Here is a 10,632-nt window from a genome sequence, read left to right as displayed (position 1 = left end):
GGGGGGACTTTTTAAGATTCTCCCCTGATCCCCAGAAAACTTTACAAAATCTTTAGTTACTTTCTGGGGAGCAGTCTCACCCTTAGATTCTCCCCATGACTACGTTACAGTAAAATCATTCTACAGGTAAGTTAGTCTTTAGTTACTTTCTGGGGAGCAGTCTCACCCTTAGATTCTCCCCATGACTACGTTACAGTAAAATCATTCTACAGGTAAGTTAGTCTTTAGTTACTTTCTGGGGAGCAGTCTCACCCTTAGATTCTCCCCATGACTACGTTACAGTAAAATCATTCTACAGGTAAGTTAGTCTTTAGTTACTTTCTGGGGAGCAGTCTCACCCTTAGATTCTCCCCATGACTACGTTACAGTAAAATCATTCTACAGGTAAGTTAGTCTTTAGTTACTTTCTGGGGAGCAGTCTCACCCTTAGATTCTCCCCATGACTACGTTACAGTAAAATCATTCTACAGGTAAGTTAGTCTTTAGTTACTTTCTGGGGAGCAGTCTCACCCTTAGATTCTCCCCATGACTACGTTACAGTAAAATCATTCTACAGGTAAGTTAGTCTTTAGTTACTTTCTGGGGAGCAGTCTCACCCTTAGATTCTCCCCATGACTACGTTACAGTAAAATCATTCTACAGGTAAGTTAGTCTTTAGTTACTTTCTGGGAGAGCAGTCTCACCCTTAGATTCTCCCCATGACTACGTTACAGTAAAATCATTCTACAGGTAAGTTAGTCTTTAGTTACTTTCTTGGGAGCAGTCTCACCCTTAGATTCTCCCCATGACTACGTTACAGTAAAATCATTCTACAGGTAAGTTAGTCTTTAGTTACTTTCTGGGGAGCAGTCTCACCCTTAGATTCTTCCCCATGACTACGTTACAGTAAAATCATTCTACAGGTAAGTTAGTCTTTAGTTACTTTCTGGGGAGCAGTCTCACCCTTAGATTCTCCCCATGACTACGTTACAGTAAAATCATTCTACAGGTAAGTTAGTCTTTAGTTACTTTCTGGGGAGCAGTCTCACCCTTAGATTCTCCCCATGACTACGTTACAGTAAAATCATTCTACAGGTAAGTTAGTCTTTAGTTACTTTCTGGGGAGCAGTCTCACCCTTAGATTCTCCCCATGACTACGTTACAGTAAAATCATTCTACAGGTAAGTTAGTCTTTAGTTACTTTCTGGGGAGCAGTCTCACCCTTAGATTCTCCCCATGACTACGTTACAGTAAAATCATTCTACAGGTAAGTTAGTCTTTAGTTACTTTCTGGGGAGCAGTCTCACCCTTAGATTCTCCCCATGACTACGTTACAGTAAAATCATTCTACAGGTAAGTTAGTCTTTAGTTACTTTCTGTGGAGCAGTCTCACCCTTAGATTCTCCCCATGACTACGTTACAGTAAAATCATTCTACAGGTAAGTTAGTCTTTAGTTACTTTCTGGGGAGCAGTCTCACCCTTAGATTCTCCCCATGACTACGTTACAGTAAAATCATTCTACAGGTAAGTTAGTCTTTAGTTACTTTCTGGCGAGCAGTCTCACCCTTAGATTCTCCCCATGACTACGTTACAGTAAAATCATTCTACAGGTAAGTTAGTCTTTAGTTACTTTCTGGGAGAGCAGTCTCACCCTTAGATTCTCCCCATGACTACGTTACAGTAAAATCATTCTACAGGTAAGTTAGTCTTTAGTTACTTTCTGGGGAGCAGTCTCACCCTTAGATTCTCCCCATGACTACGTTACAGTAAAATCATTCTACAGGTAAGTTAGTCTTTAGTTACTTTCTGGGGAGCAGTCTCACCCTTAGATTCTCCCCATGACTACGTTACAGTAAAATCATTCTACAGGTAAGTTAGTCTTTAGTTACTTTCTGGGAGCAGTCTCACCCTTAGATTCTCCCCATGACTACGTTACAGTAAAATCATTCTACAGGTAAGTTAGTCTTTAGTTACTTTCTGGGGAGCAGTCTCACCCTTAGATTCTCCCCATGACTACGTTACAGTAAAATCATTCTACAGGTAAGTTAGTCTTTAGTTACTTTCTGGGAGAGCAGTCTCACCCTTAGATTCTCCCCATGACTACGTTACAGTAAAATCATTCTACAGGTAAGTTAGTCTTTAGTTACATTCTGGGAGCAGTCTCACCCTTAGATTCTCCCCATGACTACGTTACAGTAAAATCATTCTACAGGTAAGTTAGTCTTTAGTTACTTTCTGGGGAGCAGTCTCACCCTTAGATTCTCCCCATGACTACGTTACAGTAAAATCATTCTACAGGTAAGTTAGTCTTTAGTTACTTTCTGGGGAGCAGTCTCACCCTTAGATTCTCCCCATGACTACGTTACAGTAAAATCATTCTACAGGTAAGTTAGTCTTTAGTTACTTTCTGAGGAGCAGTCTCACCCTTAGATTCTCCCCATGACTACGTTACAGTAAAATCATTCTACAGGTAAGTTAGTCTTTAGTTACTTTCTGGGGAGCAGTCTCACCCTTAGATTCTCCCCATGACTACGTTACAGTAAAATCATTCTTCAGGTAGTTTTGTCTTTAGTTGCTTTCTGGGGAGCAGTCTCACCCTTAGATTCTCCCCATGACTACGTTACAGTAAAATCATTCTTCAGGTAGTTTTGTCTTTAGTTGCTTTCTGGGAGAGCCCATCAGTGCTGCTTTCTTCTTCCTCTCCAGGTCTCCTGCTAAACAAATGGAAGGTCTCAAATATTTTGTTGTAGACACTCCACTGACCCACTTCCCTAATCTCATTAGGTTTGTGTATGACCTGTGTTTGAAATACTATCCCCTGAAGCTGATTGCTTCAGCCTCATAAAGCCATCTTCTACTGACACTGTAAGTCAGCAACTTGGGGGATAAACATCATTAAAATAATACTAAAATGGTTCTTTGTGAGTCTGTATGCAGAGAGAGAGTGTGTGTGTGCGCGCTTGTGTGTGTGTCTGTGTGTGTGTCTGCGCGCCTATGGTAGGCATTATTTGTTCAGTTTTATATCAGAGACTAGATATAATGCACGGGAACAATATGGCACATATGACTGCACTGTGACATTTTTGTAAAGTCAACATACTCATTGATGACATGGACATGAAATATACTGTTTTCTTGAACATTTATTGGATGCCTTGATAGTACACTCAAGTCATGCCACATTTCATATATTCTTTCGAGTTTTAAGATGCCAAGCTCTTGCATAAGTATATTCCATACATTTCATTCCTCTTTTCTTAAAAGCTAAATGACATATTATTTAACAAATATGACATAGTACTTAGAGCATGTATCTGTAAGGATACATGATGTTACTAAATGTTCTCATTCTTACATGACTTTAAGATATTAGAGACAAAAATAGATTTCAGAAGTCTGTTATTTCTGTAATGCATACAGCATCATCATAGCTGATATACAGGCAGATGGAAAACCACAAAGTGGACCAGATGAGGAGGCAAGGAATGTGGAAAAAGCATAAATATAGTTGCAAGTATAGAAAACCTCTGGAAGAACCTCGTGTTGATCAGGATTGAATGCAGGAATGGTTAAGGAGAGGCAAAGTCAAACCAAGAGATGAAAGGTTAATATTGGCAGCCAAAGATAGTGGGCACCGTACATGTTAGTTTACAAAGTCCATTGAACATGTGGGAGAAGCAGACAAATGTAGGTTTTGTAAAACAGAATTGGAAAACAGTCACATACCTCGTTGCTGGTTTTGACATACTAATGGCAGAAGGGCTGTATATAGGGTTACCATCTGTCCCACTTTGTGAGGGACAGTCCCTCTTTGAGCAGTTGTGCCCTGCAAAAAAAATTGTAAAAATGGCAAATGTCCTGAGATTTTAGGACACAATTATTTCCTATATTTTATGTAATAGTTGCATAAAACATTTATTCTATATCTGAAACACCTAAATGTTATAAGAAACAGAATAAGCAACTAAAATGCTGCAAGAATAAGCTTTTGTTTAGGCAAAAAAGTGAAGTTCTGTCCTTTGTACTGGCCATGGGTATGTTTCAGCCTGCTAAATCTGATGTTTGTACCAAAAATGTCCCACTTTAGGCATTTGAAAAGGTGGCAACCCTAGCTGTATACTGAAAGGCATAATAATGTGGCAAGACTATTGCACTGGGGATTGTGCAAACATTATGGTATTGAAGTGGTTGAAAAACACTGGGAACATGAGCCACAAAGCATCATAGAAAATTATGAAGTCTAAATTATATGGGTTACCATTACCAACAATTCAAAAGATAGATGCTAGAGAACAGGATATAGTGGTCCATGAAAAGAAGGCAAAAGTAGAATTGATCATTGAAATCGCCACACCTAGTGACTGCAGTGTTTTACTTACAGAGCAAGACAAAGTCATAAAATATCAGGATTTGCAGGCAGAAATGAGAGCAACGTGGAAGAAAGATACCCAAACAGTTACAATAGTGGTAGGAGCAACAGGTCTTATAAAAAAGTATCTGCAATCATATTTAGATTTGTTACCAATATGTGTATCTCCATATGAATTGCAGGAGTCATTACGGGGACATTGCAGGTGCTGTGAAGAGCACTTCTGGCTAACATCAAAGATTGAAACAATACTGATTTCATGAACTTTAATCGCACTTTGACTTAGAATGGGGTCCATTCTTATCATGGTATTAGAAACCTAAAAGACTTGGAGAAGTTAAAAAAAAAAGGATATGGAAAATTGCAATAATTAAGGGCTGTCTAGAAAACAACATGAAAAACTCCGATTCCCCTGATAAAATGTTTAGCATTGTTTTGATATGTTTTAGTCTTGTCTGTGATATTGTGCATCCATTTGTCGTTTCTAAGGGTAGGGAGGGTGGCCTAATGGTTAAGGTGTTTGCCTTACAAACACAAGGTCCAGGACTTGAGTCTCACAAGGGATAATTGGCTAGGCTTAAAATGGCTTGCAATGGGCAGTTAGCTTAGTACTAACCTATGATTCAGTGTGAGTATATGATGACATATTCTGAATCATGTGCGTTTTTGGATTTGTTACGTTGCAGTTCTGAATGTGACTCCTCAGAAGTGGGTATGAATGCCTAACATGCACACACTGCTAAAAATACATGATAAAGCCAGGTTAAAAAAAAAAAAAGAAAACTACCACTACAAAGTGTAATGAATTATTTATTAAAGTAATGTGTTTACATTGATGCTTTACGTGTTTAATATTTAAAGTGTTACATTAATCAGTTATAAGTCATATGTTAAAACACACATTTAAATTAGCATTAGTTATGAGCTCAATATGTTGGATGATGTTATGCTGGTTTTAACCAAAGGACTTTATATATAGTTCTGATAAGTAGTCCTTTAGATTTTGCGGTGGTTCAGGCAGGGGTGAAGACAGTTTCCTTTTGTATTCTTTTAATTGGGATGTGATCTACTGGTGTGAAATTCATAGATGCTTTTTCCTCTGCAGGAAGTTTCTAAACAAGCACCTTCACAAGTTCATAAATTTGTTGACTATCAAGTCCTAAAGAAGTGAGAGAAAGAAAATCCCATTTACTGTTTAGGTTCTTCATTTCTTTCTGTACTGAGATTTGTGGTCTTATCCAGCAGTGTATTCAGTAGGGACAGTTTCTTTAAATGGGGCCTGCAATTGTTCATCTGGAAGTACCCTTTCCTTGTTCTCTTTATCATGTGATGTAATAGTTACTCTCCAGCTTTCAAGTGCATAGGGTGCTGAGTCTTCAATCAGTAACATTTGTTAAAGCATTTAGTGACAGTTTAGCTGTTGTTTCTGTATGAGTTGCGGTCTTCTCTGCTGCTGACAGATCATTGTTGTCACTTCTGACTTCCACTCACATTCTTTCTTCAACCGAACAACAAGGCAATTGTACTGTTCACACAGACATTTGTATTAATATTTTATAACTTACTTGGTCCTAATTTACTCTATACTTAGACATACAAATTTTACTTTAGTTATAACACAGTTGCGCCGTCTACAATATATGTAATCCTTTAAGAAGTGGGAAAAATCTGAAAATGTTCTATATGAATGCAACAAATTTACTCTTTAAAGTCATTTCAGTTATAGTTCTTTTTACAAAATAACATCAAAATGCTACACGAAACGATTCTCACTGACCTCTTATATCTTTCATAAAGTAATGTATTCCTATAGAAACACCTTTCCTGCACAATTAAAAAAGCTAGACTGTGCAAACTTAGTATGTATAACAAAACCATTCGGTCCCATGAATGTTATATGTGCATATGATTGTGCATAGAGAATGTGGATATATTGTTAGTCAGTCTGACAGGTTAGTAGGAATAACTCATTTACGGTATTACATTTTTTTTTTCTTTCTTTAAAGTCTTGCTGTTATTGTTTTCATATGTCATCCTAAACTTCATCACAGTTTGTGGTAGCGTGTTTTCCTTTTGCTAAGTGACATAGGGTACAGAACATAGAGTAACTTCTTCCCTGTAAATTTACTCAAAATTTAAACAATCAGAAATCCTCACAGACCCAAGCTTTTTCCTTCATCACAACTGTACTTATATATTATAGTTCAGCCTCTGCTAGTTAAACCTCCTGTACCATTCTAATGAAGGATTTCTAGTTGCAGGCTAGAACACAACAAGGAATCATGTCTGCACGTTATGGTAAGGAGTTTTACAATTATACCATTATAGGGAAATGCAAATGAGCAAAATAAATACATCTAATTAGCAAAAGAAGTTTTGAAACAGGCTTTTTTATTAGACATTTACTCCCATTCCCACAACAGAAGTCATCAAATGTCTGTGGCTGTATGCCTAGATATCTAACAGTGCATTGTGTTTGGTTATCTATTACTACCAACATGTGACTTACACATAAAGGCCCTTTGCATAGTTATCAGAACCATCCACAGAGATTTCATGGCAGTGATATGGGAGGAGATCGCCAGACCTTCCTCTCACCTGACCACCATCAGCATCTCCTGTCTCTGTGCCAATAGCCTGGCAGGTCTAACTTGTGTATCACTGTAACATCCCTAGCCTTGCTGCATTTCACAGAGCACATTTTCAAAATATAGAATTTTAGGAGGTATAAAATGTTGTTTGGATGCAGCAGGCTTCAAGCCTTTTAGAAGACAACAGTCAATTTTTACTAGATTATTTAAAGTATTCCTTCATCAATCGCAATGCCTCAGAGAAAATTGATTCTCCGATTATAGCCATATATTCGGATGCCCTCATTCTAAGAGTCGGTATTTAGTCAGTATTTGGATACTAGCAGATATAATCTGACTTTTGTTAGCCAAGAAAACTTCATAGTTCATAGAAATAAAAGAAGTAGAAGGGGTGGGGAGGCTTTTTTCCGTTTATAGAGGATGTTTCTGAAGCATCAGACTTGAAGGGAGTAGATGAAGATTATGAAGCTATAAACAGTAAAGCAAAGTACTCCTGGTCAGATATTTTGTAGTTTGTGAAGGTCACTGGAAAAAGCTCAGATGCCAGGAGACAGAATTTTGATTCCTAGATGTTCCACTATGAGAAAGCTGAGTACCAGAGATTTTTAGACATATACCCACATTCCAACAAGAAAAGTCATCAAATCATCCTGTGAAGGAATGTCAAAGTTCTGCAGCTAAAAATCAGAATATTTGCTAACACAAACCCTATACCAGATATATGGAGACAGTGCTCAGGGTGAGAATGTTTTTCTTTTATAAATCCAGAACATTTTTTGACATAGATGTTATTTTTTACCACCTTTTTAGGGATGAAACCAGCATGTCACAGTGATTCCTGTCCAAGTAACCTCCACTGTGGATTGGATAACCAATCTATAACACCTGCAGTTGGAGAGACAGATATTCATATTCAGTCATCCTGAGTCTCTTAGTAACTGATTTATACCAATATATACAAGACCTGATATAGGCTTCATAGTGTATATATTTTTTATTTGTTTGAGAGCAAGATTGATTATGCTTTTTTATTTTTCTTGGAAGGTTTTTAACAGAAATTCAGTTTTACCCAAATTTTAAGCAATAGAACGTGAAAGAACATTAAAAAAACTATAAATTTTTATGGCCAAAAAAGAAGCTTTAAACATTGCATCACACTTTGTCAGTACATGCCACGCAGTTATACTGATATTATCAGGCAGGCTTCTTAATAAAAAACTTAGAAAATGTTTTTATTAAGAATATGCCGATATATTTCTATGTCCGTTGGTGACTTCACAGTACGGATAGGGTGTAACACACTTTCAGTGGAGCATCCATTAAGGGTTTTGGATGTATATCCCCATGCTGCCTACACTGATATCACAGTGAGAAGTTCAGCAATCTTTTGGTGATGCCACCATAGCGAAAGCAGTATTTTCAAGGATTTCAAGTAAAACATGGTACATAAACGTGGAATGACCGGGAGGAAAATGCAGCACTGCACTGGATGTACCAGATGAAGTGGTGCGTAAAGTAACTGATAAAGTGAGGTGGAGTTCCTAGGCCAGCGACAGTGGTTTTCATGTAGCAGTTCATTTGCTGAACTTAGCACAGTGCTCTTAATTACTTGTCATGATTTCCATCTAAAGTAAACACACTGTAAATTATAATCACCTGAAGGAATCTGAGAGCTAGAACACAATTTGTTGCTAATGTTCATTTGGAATGTCATTGTAAATTGCACAAAACCAAACTCAATATCTTAAAATAATAAAAAAGTGGTCGGTCCCCCTGCTTCTTTAATACCACAACTAAGGAAGGGATTAGGTTCATAGGTTCATAGGTAGGTACTAGGCTATCGGTCCAAGGGCCTACGCAAGCCTAGCCAACAAGGTTCCCTGGTTTAAGCCACCCAAGCAAGTTATTTTCCTGTGCCACTGACGAGTAGACACACAGAAGTGATCCCCAGGGTGTATTTCCTATTTCCCATCTACTCATCAAGATTTTTCTTGAAGAGTGCTAATGAAGAACTTTGCTTGACATAGATGGGTAGCCTGTTCCAGAGTATGGAAGTCTCTGGGATAGGAATCTATCCCTCCAGCATGTCCTGTTTATTGTGGTGACAAGGTTTAGGTCCCTAGAGCGTGTAGCTCTGAGGGATTGGGATTTCTTTAGGTGTAGCATGTCCAACAGCTCTGGGTTTGACATAGCTTTATATGTTAGGCAGAGATCACCTCTGAGTAGGCGATATGCTACAGAGTAAAGCTGGAGTTTTTTGAGGCGGTCAGTGTAGGGCATTTGTTTGAGTCCAGTAATCCTCTTTGTGAGGTACTTCTGTGGCATTTCCAGCTGCTGCAGATGTCTTCTGAGATACATTCCAAAAGGGGCGTTGTACTCTATAATGGGTCTAATGAGTGATGAGTAGAGGGTAACGATGACCTCCTTTTTCCTGGATGAGAACCCTTTTATGATGAGGTGTGCCACGTAGAAGGACTTCCTGACTACTGTGGCGATGTGACTATCAAAGGAGAGACTACTGTCCACCTGGGTCCAAGGTCTCTTATCACGCATTCAGTGTCAATTAGATTGCTGCCTATGTGGTAGTTCATGGGTACAGAGTTTTTACCAAAGGGGATGACACTGCACTTTTTGGCATTGAGCTTGAGGCCATGGCTCTGACACCAGACATCTGTCTCAGTGATGCCCTGCTGTAGGATGTCCACATCATTTGGGGACTTGACTATGGCTCCTAGTTTGCAGTCATCTGCAAACTTCATTAGCCAGAGGCCTTCTGTTTTAGCCTGTACTTCAGAGAAGTAGATACCAAACAGCAGCGGTCCCAGGATGGAACCCTGTGGTACTCCACTTGTCACTGGTTTGAGGTCAGATTTGGAGTCTGCATCTTTTACAGTGTGGGTTCTGTCAGTGAGCCAGTTGGCAACCCATCTTGTGACGTAGGGATTTATGCCTAGTTTATTGAGTTTAGCTATAATTCCAGAATGGGGGATGGTGTTGAAAGCCTTGGCGAGGTCAAGATAGGCTGTGTGAACCACTTTACCCTCATCTATGGCTTTGGTGACTGCCTCAAAGAAGTCAATCAGGTTCAGGAGGCATGATCTGCCTTTCACAAACCAGAACTGGGTGGGATCCAGAGTTTGGAGGTTACCAATGTCTTTGTTTATGAGTTCAATGATGATACGTTCCATGGCTCTGCAGACCAGGCTCATCAGGCTAATAGGTCTATAGTTCCCGGGATCAGTGGTGGCTCCCCCTTTTTTGGAGTGGGATAACTATTGCTGTGCACCATTCAGTGGGCACAAAGCCTGATGCAAGGCTATTACTGAACATGGTGCTTAAGTGGGGAGCCAGTTCATTCTGAAGTTTGTGTAAAATGCAGCCTGGGATGTTGTCCAGTCCCATGGATGCTGTGTTTTTGGCTTTAGAGAGTGCAGCTTTCACCTGCGTAGTTGTGATTACAGGGACTCTGCATTCTTCCTGTATAGATATGGGCCCTTTAGGGGGTGAGGGGGGGTAAAGTTAGCACTGAACCTATTTGCCAGGATGTTGGCAATATCAGTTGGTTCTGTAATTTTCATGCCTTTGTGCTGTAACTCAGAGCAGATCTGGGTGTTGCCATTGAGATTCTTGACATAGCTATAGAATGCTTTGTGGTTGTCCTTGGAATTAGTGGCAATTTTATTTTCGTAGCT

Source organism: Protopterus annectens, chromosome 9.part0, assembly GCF_019279795.1.
Source record: "Protopterus annectens isolate FY-2018-M chromosome 9.part0, PAN1.0, whole genome shotgun sequence".
Lineage (NCBI taxonomy): Eukaryota > Metazoa > Chordata > Ceratodontiformes > Protopteridae > Protopterus > Protopterus annectens.
This window is presented reverse-complemented; position numbering follows the sequence as displayed.